This window comes from Phyllobates terribilis, unplaced genomic scaffold (assembly GCF_046119375.1).
Source record: "Phyllobates terribilis strain yellow unplaced genomic scaffold, ASM4611937v1 Scaffold_26__1_contigs__length_17865784, whole genome shotgun sequence".
NCBI classification, from domain to species: domain Eukaryota; kingdom Metazoa; phylum Chordata; class Amphibia; order Anura; family Dendrobatidae; genus Phyllobates; species Phyllobates terribilis.
The window spans coordinates 7,694,907-7,713,756 of NW_027362786.1; positions in this window are offsets into that span (position 1 = coordinate 7,694,907).

The window sequence follows — 18,850 nt, forward strand, 5'->3', positions numbered from 1 at the left end:
ACCCCACGCCAATTTTTTTTTTAATAAATCATTTATTTTAACACTAAATGACAAGTACAGTAAGCAACAATGTCACTGTACTTCATATATATGTCACTGACATGTTTCTATCTATCTAATCTATGTGTGATGCTCTATTCTTTCTGTTATAAATTGTCGGGTACCGCTGCTGAATTGCCGGCCGGCTTTTTTAAAGAGACGGTGCATGAAAACACTGTTATTTTTTTAAATAAATCCTTTACACTAAATGACAAGTACAGTAAGCAACACTGTCACTGTACTTCATATATATGTGACTGACATGTTTCTATCTATATAATCTATGTGTGAAGCTCTATACTTTCTGTTCTAAATTGTCGGGTACAGGTGTACGCCGCTGTTGAATTGCCGGCTTTTCATGTTTCACTGTGAGCACTGTTCCCATCGATTTGGGCAACCACCTCCACTAATACATTCTACATTATTGTTAGTTGTTTTCCTTCATGTAGAATTAAACTACAGGGAAAGAAAGGGTTTATTTTCATACCAATATTTGTGTCCCATTGAATTGCATTGGTTTCCGGTATCGGAATCGGCGATATCCGATAATTTTTGGGTATCGGCCCGATCCAAACAGATCCAATATTTCCTGATATCGGAAAGTATCGCTCAACACTAGTAGTGGAGGTTACAGTGGTGTAAAAAGACAATACCAATGCCCCTTGGAAGAGTGGTGGAGGTTACAGTGGAATAAAAAGACAATATCAATGCCCCTTGGAAGAGTGGTGGAGGTCACAGTGGAATAAAAACACAATATCAATGCCCCTTGGAATAGTGGTGGAGGTTACAGTGGAATAAAAAGACAATATAAATGCCCCTTGGAAGAGCTGTGGAGTTCAGAGTGGTTTTGCTAGACGGTTTTAATGCCGCTTGGAAGAGACGTGGAGGTCACAGTAGCTTAACAAGACGGTTTTATTGCCCCTTGGAAGAGTGGTGGAGGTAACATTTTAATAAAAAGGCAATATCAATGCCCCTTGGAAGGAGTGGTGGAAGTTACAGTGGAAGAAAAAGACAATATCAATGCCCCTTGGAAGAGTTGTGGAGGTTACAGTGGAATAAAAAGACAATATCAATACCCCGTAGAAGAGACGCGGAGGTCACAATAGCTTAACAAGACGGTTTTAATGCCCCTTGAAAGAGTGGTGGAGGTCGCAGTGGATTAAAAAGAAAATATCAAAGCCCCGTGGAAGAGTGGTGGAGGTTACAGTGGAATAAAAAGACAATTTCAATGCCCCGTGGAAGAGACGTAGAGGTCACAGTAGCTTAACAAGATGGTTTTAATGCCCCTTGGAAGAGTGGTGGAGGTCGCTGTGGAATAAAAAGACAATATCAATGCCCCTTGGAATAGTGGTGGAGGATACAGTGGAATAAAAAGACAATATCAATGCCCCTTGGAAGATCTGTGGAGTTCAGATTGGTTTAACCATATGGTTGTAATGCCCCTTGGAAGAGATGTGGAGGTCACAGTAGCTTAACAAGACGGTTTTAATGCCACATGGAAGAGTGGTGGAGGTTGCAGTGGAATAAAAAGACAATATCAAGGCCCTTTGGAAGAGTGGTGGAGGTCGAAGTGGAAAAAAAAGACATTATCAATGCCCCTTGGTAGAGTGGTGGAGGTTACTGTGGAATTTAATGACAATATCAATGCCCCGTGCAAGAGATGTGGAGGTCACTGTAGCTTAACAAGACAGTTTTAATGCCCCTTGGAAGAATGGTGGAGGTCACAGTGGAATAAAAAGTCAATGTCAATGCCCCTTGGAAAAGTGGTGGAGGTTAGAGTGGAATAAAAAGACAATACCAATGCCCCTTTGAAGAGCTGTGGAGTTCAGAGTGGTTTAACCAGACGGTTTTAATGCCCATTGGAAGTGACGTGGAGGTCACAGTAGTTTAAAAAGACGTTTTTAATGCCCCTTTGAAAAGTGATGGAGGTCGAAGTGGATTAAAAAGACAATATCAATGCCCATTAGAAGAGTGGTGGAGGTGGCAGTGGAATAAAAAGACAATATCAATGCCCCTTGGAAGAATGATGGAGGACGCAGTGGAATAAAAAGACAATGTCAATGCCCCTTGGAAGAGTGGTGGAGGTTAGAGTGGAATAAAAAGACAATACCAATGCCCCTTGGAAGAGCTGTGGAGTTCAGAGTTGTTAAACCAGATGGTTTTATTGCCCCTTGGAAGAGACGTGGAGGTCACAGTGGATTAACAAGACAGTTTTAATGCCCCCTGGAAAAGTGATGGAGGTCACAGTGGATTAAAAAGACAATATCAATGCCCCGTGGAAGACACGTGGAGGTCACAGTAGCTTAACAAGACAGTTTTAATGCCAGTGGGAAGAGTGGTTGGGGTCGAAGTGGAATAAAAAGACAATATCAATGCCCCTTGAAAGAGTGGTGTAGATTACAGTGAAATAAAAAGACAATATCAATGCCTCTTGAAAGAGCTATGGAGTTCAGAGTGGTTTAACCAGATGGTTTTAATGCCCCTTGGAAGAGTGGTAGAGGTCGCAGTGCATTAAAAAGACAATATCAATACCCCTTGGAAGAATGGTGGAGGTTACAGTGGAATAAAAAGACAATATCAATGCCCCTTGGAAGAGCTGTGGAGTTCAGAGTGGTGTAACCAGATGGTTTTAATGCCCCTTGGAAGAGATGTGGAGGTCACTGTAGCTTAACAAGACTAATTTAATGCCTCTTGGAAGAGTGGTGGAGGTCGCAGTGGATTAAAAAGACAATATCAATGCCCCTTAGAAGAGAGGTGGAAGTCGCAGTGGAATAAAAAGTCAATATCAATACCCCTTGGAAGAGTGGTGGAGGATACAGTGGAATAAAAATGCAATATCAATGCCTCGTGGAATAAACATGGACGTTACAGTAGCTAAACAAGATATTTTTAATGCACCTTGGGAGAGTGGTGGAAGTCGTAGTGGTATAAAAAGACTATATCAATGCCCATTGAAAGAGTGATGTAGGTTACAGTGGAATAAAAAGACAATATCAATGCCTCTTGCAAGAGCTGTGGAGTTCAGAGTGGTTTAAATTGACGCTTTTAATGCACCATGGAAGAGACGTGGAGGTCACAGTAGATTAACAAGACTGTTTTAATGCCCCTTGGAAGAGTGGTGGAGGTCGAAGTGGATTAAAAATACAATATCAATGCCCCATGGAAGAGTGGTGAAGGTCCCAGTGGAATAAAAATACAATATCAATGCCCCTTGGAAGAGTGATGGAGGTTACAGTGGAATAAAAAGACAATATCAATGCCCCTTGGATGAGTACTGGAGGATACATTGGAATAAAAAGACAATATCAATGCCGCTTGCAAGAGCTGTGGAGTTCAGAGTGGTTTAAATTGACGGTTTTAATGCCCCGTGGAATTGACGTGGAGGTCAAAGTAGCTTAACAACACGGTTTTAATGGCCCTTAGAAGAGTGGTGGAGGTCGCAGTGGAATAAAAATACAATATCAATGCCCTTTGGAAGAGTAGTGGATGTCGCAGTGGAATTAAAAAACAATATTAATGCCCCTTGGAAGAGTGGTGGAGGTAACAGTGGATTAAAAAGACAATATCAATTCCCCTTGGAAGAGCAGTGGAGATCAGAGTAGTTAAACCAGATGATTTTAATGCCCAATGCAAGTGACGTGGAGGTCACAGTAGCTTAAAAAGACGTTTTTAATGCCCTTTGGAAATGTGGTGGAGGTCGCAGTGGATTAAAAAGACAATATCAATGTCCCTTGGAAGAGTGTTGGAGGTGGCAGTGGAAAAAAATACAATATCAATGCCCCTTGGAAGAGTGGTGGAGTTTACAGTGGAATAAAAAGACAATATCAATGCCCCGTGAAAGAGAAGTGGATGTCACAGTAGCTTAACAAGACGGTTTTAATATCCCTTGGAAGAGAGGTGAAAGTCGCAGTGGAATAAAAAGGCAATATCAATGCCCCTTGGAAGAGTGCTGGAGGTTACACTGGAATAAAAAACAATATCAAAGCCCCTTGCAAGAGCTGTGGAGTTGAGAGTGGTTTAAATTGACGGTTTTAATGCCCCTTGGAAGAGACGTGGAGGTCACAGTAGATTAACAAGACTGTTTTAATGCCCCTTGGAAGAGTGGTAGAGGTCGAAGTGGATTAAAAAGACAATGTCATTGCTCCTTGAAGGAGTGATTGAAATCTCACTGGAATAAAAAGATAATATCAATGCACCTTGGAAGAGTGTTGGAGGTTCCAGTGGAATAAAAAGACAATATCAATGCCGTGTGGAAGAGACATGGAGGTCACAATAGCTTAACAAGACGGTTTTAATGCCCATTGGAAGAGTGGTGGAGGTCGCAGTGGAATAAAAAGACAATATCAATGCCCCATGGAAGAGACGTGGAGGTCACAGTAGCTTAACAAGATGGTTTTAATGCCCTTTGAAAGAGTGGTGGAGGTCGCAGTGGAATAAAAATACAATATCAATGCCCCTTGGTAGAGTGGTGGAGGATACAGTGGAATTTAAACACAATATCCATTCCCCGTGGAAGAGATGTGGAGGTCACTGTAGCTTAACAAGACAGTTTTAATGCCCCTTGGAAGAATGGTGGAGGTCGCAGTGGAATAAAAAGACAATGTCAATGCCCCTTGGAAGAGTGGTGGAGGTTAGAGTGGAATAAAAAGACAATACCAATGCCCCTTGGAAGAGCTGTGGAGTTCAGAGTGGTTTAACCAGACGGTTTTAATGCCCATTGGAAGTGACGTGGAGGTCACAGTAGCTTAAAAAGACGTTTTTAATGCCCCTTGGAAAAGTGGTGGAGGTCGCAGTGGATTAAAAAGACAATTTCAATGCCCCTTGGAAGAGTGGTGGAGGTGGCAGTGGAATAAAAAGACAATATCAATGCCCCTTGGAAGAATGATTTAGGTCGAAGTGGAATAAAAAGACAATGTCAATGCCCCTTGGAAGAGAGGTGGAGGTTAGAGTGGAATAAAAAGACAATACCAATGCCCCTTGGAAGAGCTGTGGAGTTCCGAGTGGTTTAAGCAGATGGTTTTATTGCCCCTTGGAAGAGACGTGGAGGTCACAGTAGATTAACAAGATGGTTTTAATGCCCCTTGGAAGAGTGGTGGAGGTCGCAGTGGATTAAAAAGTCAATATCAATGACCCCTAGAAGAGAGGTGGAAGTCGCAGTGGAATAAAAAGATAATATCAATACCCCTTGGTAGAGTGGTGGAGGATACAGTGGAATAAAAAGACAATATCAATGCCCCGTGGATTAGACATGGACGTTAAAATAGCTAAACAAGATGTTTTTTATGCACCTTGGGAGAGTGGTGGAAGTCGTAGTGGAATAAAAAGACAATATCAATGCCCCTTGAAAGAGTGCTGTAGGTTACAGTGGAGTAAAAAGACAATATCAATGCCTCTTGCAAGAGCTGTGGAGTTCAGAATGGTTTAAATTGACGGTTTTAATGCACCTTGGAAGAGACGTGGAGGTCACAGCAGCTTAACAATACAGTTTTAATGCCCATTGGAAGAGTGGTGGAGGTCGCAGTGGATTAAAAAGACAATATCAATGCCCCTTGGAAGAGTGGTGGAGGTCGCAGTGGAATAAAAGGACAATAACAGTGCCCCGTGGAAGGGACGTGGAGGTCACAGTAGCTTAACAAGACGGTTTTAATGCCCCTTGGAAGAGTGGTGGAGGTCGCAGTGGATTAAAAAGACAATATCAATGCCCCTTAGAAGAGAGATGGAAGTCGCAGTGGAATAAAAAGACAATGTCAATGCCACTTGGAAGAGTGGTGTAGGTTACAGTGGAATAAAAAGACAATATCAATGCCCCGTGGAATAGACAAGGACGTGACAGTAGCTTAACAAGACGGCTTTAATGCCCTTTGGAAGAGTGGTGGAGGTTGTAGTGGATTAAAAAGACAATATCATTGCCCATTGGAAGAGTGGAAGAGGTCTCAGAGGAATAAAAAGACAATATCAATGCCCCTTGAAAGAGTGGTGGAGGTTACAGTGGAATAAAAAGACAATATCAATGCCCCATGGAAGAGTTGTGGAGGTCACTGTGGCTTAACAAGATGGTCTTAATGCCCCTTGGAAGAGTGCTGGAGGTCGCAGTGGAATAAATAGACAATGTAAATGCCCCTTGGAAGAGTGTTGGAGGTTAGAGTGGAATAAAAAGACAATTCCAGTGCTCCTTGGAAGAGCTGTGGAGTTCAGAGTGGTTTAAATTTACGGTTTTAATGCCCCTTGGAAGAGACTTGGAGGTCACAGTGGATTAAAAAGACAATATCAATGCCCCTTGGAAGAGTAGTGGAGGTCGCAGTGGATTAAAAAGACAATATCAATTGCCCGTTGGAAGAGTGGTGGAGGTCGCAGTGGAATAAAAAGACAATATCAATGCCCCATGGAAGGGACGAGGAGGTCACAGTAGCTTCACAAGACTGTTTTAATGCCCCTTGGAAGAGAGGTGGAGGTCGCAGTTGATTAAAAAGACAATATCAATGCCCCTTGGAAGAGTGGTGGAGGTCGCAGTGGAATAAAAAGACAATATCAATGCCGCATGGAAGAGTGGTGGATGTTACAGTCGAATAAAAAGACAATATCAATGCCTCTTGTAAGAGCTGTGGAGTTCAGAGTGTTTAACCAGATGGTTTTAATGCCCCTTGGAAGAGACGAGGAGGTCACAGTAGCTTAACAATACTGTTTTAATGCCCCTTGGAAGAGTGGTGGAGCTCGTTGTGGATTTAAAAGACAATATCAAAGCCACCACCTTCTTAGACCACTTCACCACCTGGCTGCTTCACTTCCTCTCCACTGACATCCCCACTATCATAATGGGTGACTTCAACATCACCATTAACACTTCCCAGTCATCTGTCTCTCAGTTCCTATCTCTCACTTCCTCCTTCGGACTCACTCAATGGTCTTCCACACCCACCCACAAAGATGGCCACACACTGGACCTCATCTTCACCCACCTCTGTTCCCTATCTAACCTCTCTAACTCACCTCTCCCTCTCTCTGATCACAGCCTACTTACATTCTCTTCTCTCTCCTCCCCGGGGCAACAATCCCCACTCCACAAACTTGCATACCCTCGCAGAAATCTCAAACACCTTTACTTACACTCACTCTCTGAATCCCTCCTCCCTCTTACAGACATGAATTCCTTACACGATGCAGACGTTGCTGTTGCTTCATATAACACCACAATAGATGCAGCTCTAGACTCGATCGCCCCTCTCACACACACCACATCTCGCACATTCAACAGGCAACCCTGGCACACTAAACTTACTAAAGAACTGCGCCGGGCCTCCAGGGTTGCGGAGCGGAGATGGAAAAGGGCTCACTCCATCGAACACTTCATCGCATTCAAGCAATCCCTCACTAATTTCAAGTTCGCACTCACTACAGCAAAACAAACCTGCTTCTCATCTCTCATATCCTCCCTAGCTCACAACCCTAAACAGCTATTTAACACTTTCAACTCTCTCCTTCGTCCCTCAGCACCTCCTCCCTCTTCTCTCATCTCAGCCGAAGACTTTGCCTCATTCTTCAAACAGAAGATTGACACCATCAGACAAAACTTTTGCCTTAAGTCCACACAACCACTCCTCATATCTATTCAACCCTCCTCCTCCAAACCCCTCTTCTCCACCATTACAGAAGGTCAAGTCTCCTCTTTACTCTCCAAATCACACCTCACCACCTGCGAACTTGACCCAATCCCATCCCACCTCATCACTAACCTTACCACAGTCTTCATCCCAACCCTAACCCACCTCTTCAATCTGTCAATAACAACCGGTGTCTTCCCCTCATGTTTCATACATGCCACAATCACACCCATCCTCAAAAATCCCTCCCTTGACCCTTCCTCTCTGACTAGCTACCGCCCCATATCACTACTCCCCTTTGCCTCAAAACTACTAGAACAACATGTCCACCTTGAACTGTCCTCCCACATCTCCTCCTACTCCCTCTTCGACCGCCTGCAATCTGGCTTCCGACCGCATCACTCGACTGAAACTGCCCTGACCAAAGTCACCAACGACCGACTAAATGTCAAATCCAAGTGACACTACTCCATCCTCCTCCTTCTGGACCTGTCATCTGCCTTTGACACAGTGGACCATTCCCTCTTACTCCAGATTCTCTCATCTCTTGGCATCACGGACTTGGCTCTATCTTGGATCTCCTCATACTTAACAGACAGGACATTCAGCTTCTTCCACTCACGCACCACCTCCTCATCTCGCCCCCTATCTGTCGGTGTCCCCCAAGGTTCAGTTCTAGGACCTCTGCTCTTCTCCATCTACACCTTTGGCCTGGGACAGCTCATAGAGTCTCACGTTTTTCAGAATCACCTCTATGCTGACGACACACAGATCTACCTCTCTGGACCCGATATCTCCTCCCTACTAACCAAAATCCCACAATGTCTGTCCGCCATGTCATCCTTCTTCTTTGACAGATTTCTAAAACTCAACATGGATAAAACAGAGTTCATCATCTTTCCACCCTCTCATTCACATCCCCCATCTGACCTAGCCATCAACGTCAATGGCTGTTCACTCTCCCCAGTCCCACAAGCTTGCTGCCTTGGAGAAACCCTGGACTCTGATCTCTCCTTCAAGCCACATATCCAAGCCCTTTCCACTTCCTGCCGACTCCAACTCAAAAACATCTCCCGGATCCGTGCATTCCTCAGCAAAGACTCTGCAAAAACACTAGTGCATGCCCTCATCATATCCCGCCTCGACTACTGCAACCTCCTGCTCCGTGGCCTCCCTTACAACACTCTTGCGCCTCTCCAATCTATCCTAAACTCTGCTGCTCGACTAATTCACCTGTCCCCCCGCTATTCCCCGGCCTCTCCTCTCTGTCAATCTCTTCACTGGCTCCCCATTGCCCAGAGAATCCAGTTCAAAACTCTAACCATGGCATGCAAAGCCATCCACAACCTGTCTCCCCCATACATCTGTGACCTAGTCTCCCGGTACTTACCTGCACGCAACCTCCGATCCTCACAAGATCTCCTTCTCTACTCCCCTCTTATCTCCTCCTCCCACAATCGTGTACAAGATTTCTCCCGTGCATCCCCCCTACTTTGGAACTCTCTACCCCAACACATCAGACTCTCGCCGACCGTGGAAACCTTCAAAAGAAACCTGAAGACCCACCTCTTCCGACAAGCCTACAACCTGCAGTAACCACCGCTGCACGACCAGCTCTACCCTCACCTAATGTATCCTCACCCATCCCTTCTAGAATGTGAGCCCTCGCGGGCAGGGTATTCCCTCCTCCTGTACCATTCGCTGACTCGTTTTGTTAAGATTATGTAAATGCTTTTGTTACGTATATCCTTATCACATGTAAAGCGCCATGGAATATATGGCGCTATAATAATAAATAATAATAATAATAAAAAGACAATATCAATTCCCATAGGAAAAGTGGTGAAGGATACAGTGGAATAAAAAGACAATATCAATGCCCCTTTGATGAGCTGTGGAATTCAGAGTGGTTTAACCAGACGGTTTTAATGCCCCTTGGAAGAGACGTGGAGGTCACAGTAGCTTAAAAAGACGTTTTTAATGCCCCTTGGAAGAGACGTAGAGGTCACAATAGCTTAACTAGACGGTTTTAATGCCCCTTGGAAGAGTGGTGGAGGTCTCAGTGGTTTAAAAAGACAATATCACTGCCCCTTAGAAGAGTGGTGGAGGGTAAATTTGAATAAAAAGACAATATTAATGCCCCATGGAATAGACATGGAGGTTACTGCAGCATAACAAGACAGTTTTAATGCCCCTTGGAAGAGTGGTGGAGGTTAGAGTGGAACAAAAAGACAATACCAATGCCCCTTGGAAGAGCTGTGGAGTTCAGAGTGGTTTAGCCAGACGGTTTAAAATGCCCATTGGAAGTGACGTGGAGGTCACAGTAGCTTAAAAAGACGTTTTTAATGCCCCTTGGAAAAGTGGTGGAGGTCGCAGTGGATTAAAAAGTCAATATCAATGCCCCTTGGAAGAGTGGTGGAGGTGGCAGTGGAATAAAAAGTCAATATCAATGCCCCTTGGAAGAAAGATGGAGGTTGCAGTGGAATAAAAAGACAATGTCACTGCCCCTTGGAAGAGTGGTGGAGGTTAGAGTGGAATAAAAAGACAATATAAAATGCCCCTTGGAAGAGCTGTGGAGTTCAGAGTGGTTTAAGCAGATGGTTTTATTGCCCCTTGGAAAAGACATGGAGGTCACAGGAGATTAACAAGACGGTTTTAATGCCGCTTGGAAAAGTGGTGGAGGTCACAGTGGATGAAAAAGACAATATCAATGCCCCTTGAAAGAGTGGTGGAGGTTAACTTGAAATAAAAAGACAATATCAATGCCTCTTGAAAGAGCTATGGAGTTCAGAGTGGTTTAACCAGATGGTTTTAATGCCCCTTGGAAGAGTGGTGGAGATCGCAGTGCATTAAAAAGACAACATCAATACCCCTTGGAAGAATGGTGGAGGTTACAGTGGAATAAAAAGATAATATCAATGCCCCTTGGAAGAGCTGTAGATTTCAGAGTGGTTTAACCAGACGGTTTTAATGCCCCTTGGAAGAGAGGTGGAGGTCACAGTAGCTTTACAAGACTGTTTTAATGCCTCTTGGAAGAGTGGTGGAGGTCGCAGTGGATTAAAAAGACAATATCAATGCCCCTTGGAAGAATGATGGAGGTGGCAGTGTAATAAAAAGACAATATCAATGCCCCTTGGAAGAATGATGGAGGTTGCAGTGGAATAAAGAGACAATGTCACTGCCCCTTGGAAGAGGGGTGGAGGTTATAGTGGAATAAAAAGACAATACCAATGCCCCTTGGAAGAGCTGTGGAGTTCAGAGTGGTTTAAGCAGATGGTTTTATTGCCCCTTGGAAGAGACGTGGCGGTCACAGTAGATTAATAAGACGGTTTTAATGCCCCTTGGAAAAGTGGTGGAGGTCACAGTGGATTAAAAAGACAATATCAATGCCCCGTGGAACACAAGTGGAGGTTACAGTAGCTTAACAAGACAGAATTAATGCCCCTTGGAAGAGTGGTGGAGGTCGCAGTGGAATAAAAAGACAATATCAATGCCCCTTGAAAGAGTGGTGGAGGTTACCTTGAAATAAAAAGACAATATCAATGCCTCTTGAAAGAGCTATGGAGTTCAGAGTGGTTTAACCAGATGGTTTTAATGCCCCTTGGAACAGTGGTGGAGATCGCAGTGCATTAAAAAGACAACATTAATACCCCTTGGAAGAATGGTGGAGGTTACAGTGGAATAAAAAGATAATATCAATGCCCTTGGAAGAGCTGTAGACTTCAGAGTGGTTTAACCAGATGGTTTTAATGCCCCTTGGAAGAGAGGTGGAGGTCACAGTAGCTTAACAAGACTGTTTTAATGCCTCTTGGAAGAGTGGTGGAGGTCCCAGTGGATTAAAAAGACAATATCGATGCCCCTTGGAAGAGTGGTGGAGGTGGAAGTGGAATAAAAAGACAACACCAATGCCCCTTGGAAGAGCTGTGGAGTTCAGAGTGGTTTAACCAGATGGTTTTATTGCCCCTTGGAAGAGACGTGGAGGTCACAGTAGATTAACAAGACGGTTTTAATGCCCCTTGGAAAACTGGTGGAGGTCACAGTGGATTAAAAAGACAATATCAATGCCCTGTGGAAGACAAGTGGAGGTCACAGTAGCTTAACAAGACAGGTTTAATGCCCCTTGGAAGAGTGTTGGAGGTCGCAGTGGAATAAAAAGACAACATCAATGCCCCTTGAAAAAGTGGTGGAGGTTACAGTGAAATAAAAAGACAATATCAATGCCTCTTGAAAGAGCTATGGAGTTCAGAGTGGTTTAACCAGATGGTTTTAATGCCCCTTGGAAGAGTGGTGGAGATCGCAGTGCATTAAAAAGACAATATCAATACCCCTTGGAAGAATGGTGGAGGTTACAGTGGAATAAAAAGACAATATCAATGCCCCTTGGAAGAGCTGTGGAGTTCAGAGCGGTTTAAAAAGACGGTATTAATGCCCCTTGGAAGAGATGTGGAGGTCACAGTAGCTTATCAAGACTGTTTTAATGCCTCTTGGAAGAGTGGTGGAGGTCGCAGTGGTTTGAAAAGACAATATCAATGCCCCTTAGAAGAGTGGTGGAGGTTACATTGGAATAAAAAGACAATATCAATGCCCCGTGGAATAGACAGTGAGGTTACAGCAGCATAACAAGACATTTTTAATGCCCCTTGGAAGAGTGGTGGAGGTTGGAGTGGAACAAAAAGACAATACAAATGCCCCTTGGAAGAGCTGTGGAGTTCAGAGTGGTTTAGCCAGACGGTTTGAAATGCCCATTGGAAGTGACGTGGAGGTCACAGTAGCTTAAAAAGACGTTTTTAATGCCCCTTTGAAAAGTGGTGGAGGTCGCAGTGGATTAAAAAGACAATATCAATGCCCCTTGGAAGAGTGGTGGAGGAGGCAGTGGAATAAAAAGACAATATCAATGCCCCGTGGAAAACAAGTGCAGGTCACAGTAGCTTAACAAGACAGGTTTAATGCCCCTTGGAAGAGTGGTGGAGGTCGCAGTGGAATAAAAAGACAATATCAATGCCCCTTGAAAGAGTGGTGGAGGTTACCTGAAATAAAAAGACAATATCAATGCCTCTTGAAAGAGCTATGGAGTTCAGATTGGTTTAACCAGATGGTTTTAATGCCCCTTGGAAGAGTGGTGGAGATCGCAGTGCATTAAAAAGACAACATCAATACCCCTTGGAAGAATGGTGGAGGTTACAGTGGAATAAAAAGATAATATCAATGCCCTTGGAAGAGCTTTAGATTTCAGAGTGGTTTAACCAGAAGGTTTTAATGCCTATTGGAAGAGTGGTGGAGGTCGCAGTGGATTAAAAAGAGAATATCGATGCCCCTTGGAAGAGAGGTGGAGGTGGCAGTGGAATAAAAAGACAATATCAATGCCCCTTGGAAGAATGATGGAGGTTGCAGTGGAATAAAAAGACAATGTCACTGCCCCTTGGTAGAGTGGTGGAGGTTAGAGTGGAATAAAAAGGCAATACCAATGCCCCTTGGAAGAGCTGTGGAGTTCAGAGTGGTTTAACCAGATGGTTTTATTGCCCCTTGGAAGAGACGTGGAGGTCACAGTAGATTAACAAGACGGTTTTAATGCCCCTTGGAAGAGTGTTGGAGGTCGCAGTGGATTAAAAAGAGAATATCAATGCCCCATGGAAGACAAGTGGAGGTCACAGTAGCTTAACAAGACAGGTTTAATGCCCCTTGGAAGAGTGTTGGAGGTCGCAGTGGAATAAAAAGACAACATCAATGCCCCTTGAAAGAGTGATGGAGGTTACAGCGAAATAAAAAGACAATATCAATGCCTTTTGAAAGATCTATGGAGTTCAGAGACGTTTAACCAGATGGTTTTAATGCCCCTTGGAAGAGTGGTGGAGATTGCAGTGCATGAAAAAGACAATATCAATACCCCTTGGAAGAATGGTGGAGGTTACAGTGGAATAAAAAGACAATATCAATGCCCCTTGGAAGAGATGTGGAGTTCAGAGTGGTTTAAAAAGACGGTATTAATGCCCCTTGGAAGAGATGTGGAGGTCACAGTAGATTAACAAGACGGTTTTAATGCCCCTTGGAAAAGTGATGGAGGTCACAGTGGATTAAAAAGACAATATCAATGACCCGTGGAAGACACGTGGAGGTCACAGTAGCTTATCAAGACAGTTTTAATGCCCCTTGGAAGAGTGGTGGAAGTCGTAGTGGAATAAAAAGACAATATCTATACCCCTTGGAAGAGTGGTGGAGGATACAGTGGAATAAAAAGACAATATCAATGCCCCGTGGAATAGACATGGACATTACAGTAGCTAAGCAAGATGTTTTTAATGCACCTTGGGAGAGTGGTGGAAGTCGTAGTGGAATAAAAATACAATATCAATGCCCTTGAAAGAGTGCTGTAGGTTACAGTGGAGTTAAAAGACAATATCAATGACTTTTTCAAGAGCTGTGGAGTTCAGAGTCGTTTAAATTGACGGTTTTAATGCACCTTGGAAGAGTGGTGGAGGTCGCAGTGGATTAAAAAGACAATATCAATGCCACTTGGAAGAGTGGTTAAGGTTACAGTGGAATAAAAAAACAATATCAATGCCCCGTGAAAGATTCGTGGAGGTCACAGTAGCTTAACAAGACGGTTTTAATGCCCCTTGGAAGAGAGGTGGAAGTTGCAGTGGAATTTAAAGACAATATCAATGCCCCTTGGAAGAGTGCTGAAGGTTACATTGGAATAAAAAGACAACATAAATGCCCCTTGCAAGAGCTGTGGAGTTCAGAGTGGTTTAAATTGACGGTTTTAATGCCCCTTGGAAGGGACGTGGAGGTGACAGTAGCTGAACAAGACGGTTTTAATGCCCCTTGGAATAGTGGTGGAGGTCGCAGTGGATTAAAAAGACAATATGAATGCCCCTTGGAAGAGTGGTGGAGGTCGCAGTGGAATAAAAAGACAATATCAATGCCCCTTGGAAGAGTGGTGGAGATTACAGTTGAATAAAAACACAATATCAATGCACCTTGGAAGAGTGGTGGAGATTACAGTTGAATAAAAAGACAATATCAATGCCCCTTGGAAGAGTGATGGAGGTTACAGTGGAATAAAAAGACAATATCAATGCCCCATGGAATAGACATGGAGGTTACAGCAGCATAACAAGACAGTTTTAATGCCCCTTGGAAGAGTGGTGGAGGTTAGAGTGGATCAAAAAGACAATACCAATGCCCCTTGGAACAGTGGTGGAGGTTACAGTTAAATAAAAACACAATATCAATGCCCCGTGGAAGAGATGTGGAGGTCACAATAGCTTAAAAAGACGGTTTTAATGCCCCTTGGAAGAGTGGTGGAGGTCGCAGTTTAAAAAAAAGACATTATCAATGCCCCTTGGAAGAGTGGTGAAGGTCGCAGTGGAATAAAAAGACAATATCAATGCGCCTTGGACGAGTGGTGGAGGTTACAGTGGAATAAAAAGACAATTTCAATGCCACGTGGAAGAGACGTGGAGGTCACAGTAGCTTAACAAGACGGTTTTAATGCCTCTTGGAGGACTGGTGGAGGTCGCAGTGGAATAAAAAGAAAATATCAATGCCCCTTGGAAGAGTGGTGGAGATCGCAGTGGAATAAAAAGACAATATCAATACCCCTTGGAAGAATGGTGGAGGTTACAGTGGAATAAAAAGACAATATCAATGCCCCTTTGAAGAGCTGTGGAGTTCAGAGTGGTTTAACCAGACGGTTTTAATGCCCCTTGAAAGAGATGTGGAGGTCACAGTATCTTAACAAGACTGTTTAATGACTCTTGGAAGAGTGGTGGAGGTCGCAGTGGATTAAAAAGACATTATCAATGCCCCTTAGAAGAGAGGTGGAAGTCGCAGTGGAATAAAAAGACAATATCAGTACCCCTTGGAAGAGTGGTGGAGGATACAGTGGAATAAAAAGACAATATCAATGCCCCGTGGAATAGACATGGACTTTACAGTAGCTTAACAAGATGGCTTTAATGCCCCTTGGAAGAGTGGTGGAGGTTGGAGTAGATTAAAAAGACAATATCAAAGCCCATTAGAAGAGTGGTAGAGGTCGCAGTGGAATAAAAAGACAAAACCAATGCCCCTTGGAAGAGTGGTGGATGTTACAGTGGAATAAAAAGACAATATCAATGCCCCATGGAAGAGTTATGGAGGTCAATGTAGCATAAGAAGATGGTCTTAATGACCCTTGGAAGAGTGGTGGAGGTCGCAGTGGAATAAATAGACAATGTCAATGCCCCTTGGAAGAGTGGTGGAGGATAGAGTGGAATGAAAAGACAATACCAGTGCACCTTGGAAGAGCAGTGGAGTTCAGAGTGGTTTAAAATGACGGTTTAATGCCCCTTGGAAGAGTGGTGGAGATCTTTGTGGATTTAAAAGACAATATCAATGCCCCTTAGAAGAGTGGTGGAAGTCGCAGTGGAATAAAAAGACAATATCAATACCACTTGGAAGATTGGTGGAGGTTACAGTGGAATAAAAAGACAATATCAATGCCCATTGGAAGAGTGGTGGAGGTTACAGTGGAATAAAATGACAATATCAATGCCCTGTGCAAGAAACTTGGAGGTCACAGTAGCTTAACAAGACGGATTTAATGCCCCTTGGAAGAGTCGTGGACGTCGCAGACGAATAAAAAGACAATATCAATGCACTTTGAAGAGTGCAGAAAGTTACAATGGAATAAAAAGACATTGTCAATGCCCCTTGGAAGAGCTCTGGAGCTCAGAGCGGTTTAACCAGATGGTTTTAATGCCCCTTGGAAGAGACTTGGAGGTCACAGTAGCTTAACAAAATGGTTTTAATGCCCCTTGGAAGAGTGGTGGAGGTCGCAATGGAATAAAAAGGCGATATCAATGCCCCGTGGAAGGGATATGGAGGTCACAGTTGCATAACAAGAAGGTTTTAATGCCCATTGGAAGAGTGGTGGAGGTCGCAGTGGAAAACAGAGACAATATCAATTTCCCTTTGAAGAGTGGTGAAGGTTACAGTCGAATAAAAAGACAATATCAATGCCTCTTGGAAGAGCTGTGGAGTACAGAGTGGTTTAATCAGACTTTTTAATGCCCCTTGGAAGAGACGAGGAGGTCACAGTAGCTTAATAAGTCGGTTTTAATGCCCCTTGGAAGAGTGGGGGAGGTTACAGTCGAATAAAAAGACAATATCAATGCCTCTTGGAAGAGCTGTGGAGTTCAGAGTGGTTTAACCAGACGGTTTTAGTGCCCCTTGGAAGAGATGTGGAGGTCACAGTAGCTTATTAAAACTGTTTTTAAGCCAATTGGAAGAGTGGTGGAGGTCGCAGTGGATTAAAAAGACAATATCAATGCCCCTTATAAGAGTGGTGAAGGTCGCAGTGGAATAAAAAGACAATATCAATTCCAATTGGAAGAGATGTGGAGGTCGCAGTGGAATAAAAAGACAATATCAATGGCTCGCGGAAGAGACTTGGAGGTCACAGTAGCTTAACAAGATGGTTTTAATGCCCCTTTGAAGAGAGGTGGAGGTCGCACTGGAATAAAAAGACAATATCAATGCCCCTTGGAAGAGTGGTGGAGGTTACAGTGGAATAAAAAGACAATATCAATGACCCTTGGAAGAGTAGTGGAGGTCACAGTGGAATAAAAAGACAATATTAAAGCCCCTTGGAAGAGTGGTGGAGGTCGCAGTAAAATAAAAAGACAATATCAATGCCCTTTAGAAGAGAGGTGGAGGTTACAGTGTAATAAAAAGACAATATAAATGCCCCTTGGAAGAACTGTGGAGATCACAGAGGTTTAACCAGAAGGTTTTAAGGCACCTTGGAATAGACGTGGAGTTCACAGTAGCTAAACAAGACGGTTTTAATGCTTCTTGGAAGAGAGATGGAGGTCGCAGTGGATTAAAAAGACAAAATCAATGCCCCTTGGAAGAGTGGTGGAGGTTACAGTGGAATAAAAAGACAATATCAATGCCTCTTGCAAGAGCAGTGGAGTTCAGAGTGGTTTAAATTGACAGTTTTAAGGCCCCTTGGAAGAGTGGTGGAGGTCGCAGTGGAATAAAAAGACAATATCAATGCACCTTGAAAGAGTGGTGGAGGTTACAGTGGAATAAAAAGACAATATCAATGCCTCTTGCAAGAGCAGTGGAGTTCAGAGTGGTTTAAATTGACAGTTTTAAGGCCCCTTGGAAGAGTGGTGGAGGTCGCAGTGGAATAAAAAGACAATATCAATGCACCTTGAAAGAGTGATGGAGGTTACAGTGGAATAAAAAGACAATATCAATGCCCCTTGGAATAGTGGTGGAGGTTACAGTTAAATAAAAAGACAATATCAATGCCCCGTGGAAGAGATGTGGAGGTCACAATAACTTAACAAGACGGTTTTAATGCCCGTTGGAAGAGTTGGAGGTCGCAGTGGATTAAAAAGACAATATCAATGAGCCTTGGAAGAATGGTGGAGGTCGCAGTGGAATAAAAAGACATTATCAATGCCCCTTGGAAGAGTGGTGGAGGTCGCAGTGGATTAAAAAGACAATATCAATGCCCCTTGGACGAGTGGTGGAGGTCACAGTGGAATAAAAAGACAAATTTAATGCCCCGTGGAAGAGATGTGGAGGTCACAGTAGCTTAACAAGACGGTTTTAATGACTCTTGGAGGACGGGTGGAGGTCGCAGTGGAATAAAAAGACAATATCAATGTCCTTTGGAATAGTGGTGGAGGTTACAGTGGAATAAAAAGACAATAATAATGCCCCTTGGAAGAGCTGTGGAATTCATAGTGGTATAACCAGATGTTTTTAACGCTCCTTGGAAGAGACGTGGAGGTCACAGTAAATTAACAAGACAGTTTTAATGCCCCTTGGAAGAGTGGTGGAGGTCGCAGTGGAATAAAAAAACAATATCAATGCCCCTTGGAAGATTGGTGGAGGATACAGTGGAATAAAAAGACAATATCAATGCCCCGTGGAAGAGATGTGGAGGTCACTGTAGCTTAACAATATGGTTTTAATGCCCCTTGGAAGAGTGGTGGAGGTTAGATTTAAATGAAAAGACAATACAAATGCCCATTGAAAGAGCTGTGGAGTTCAGAGTGGTTTAACCAGATGGTTTTAATGCTCCTTGGAAGAGAAGTCGACGTCACAGTAGCATAACAAGACGGTTTTAATGCCCCTTGGAAGAGTGATGGAGTACGCAGTGGATTAAAAAGACCATATCAATGCCCCTTGGAAGAGTGGTGGAGGTCGCAGTGGAA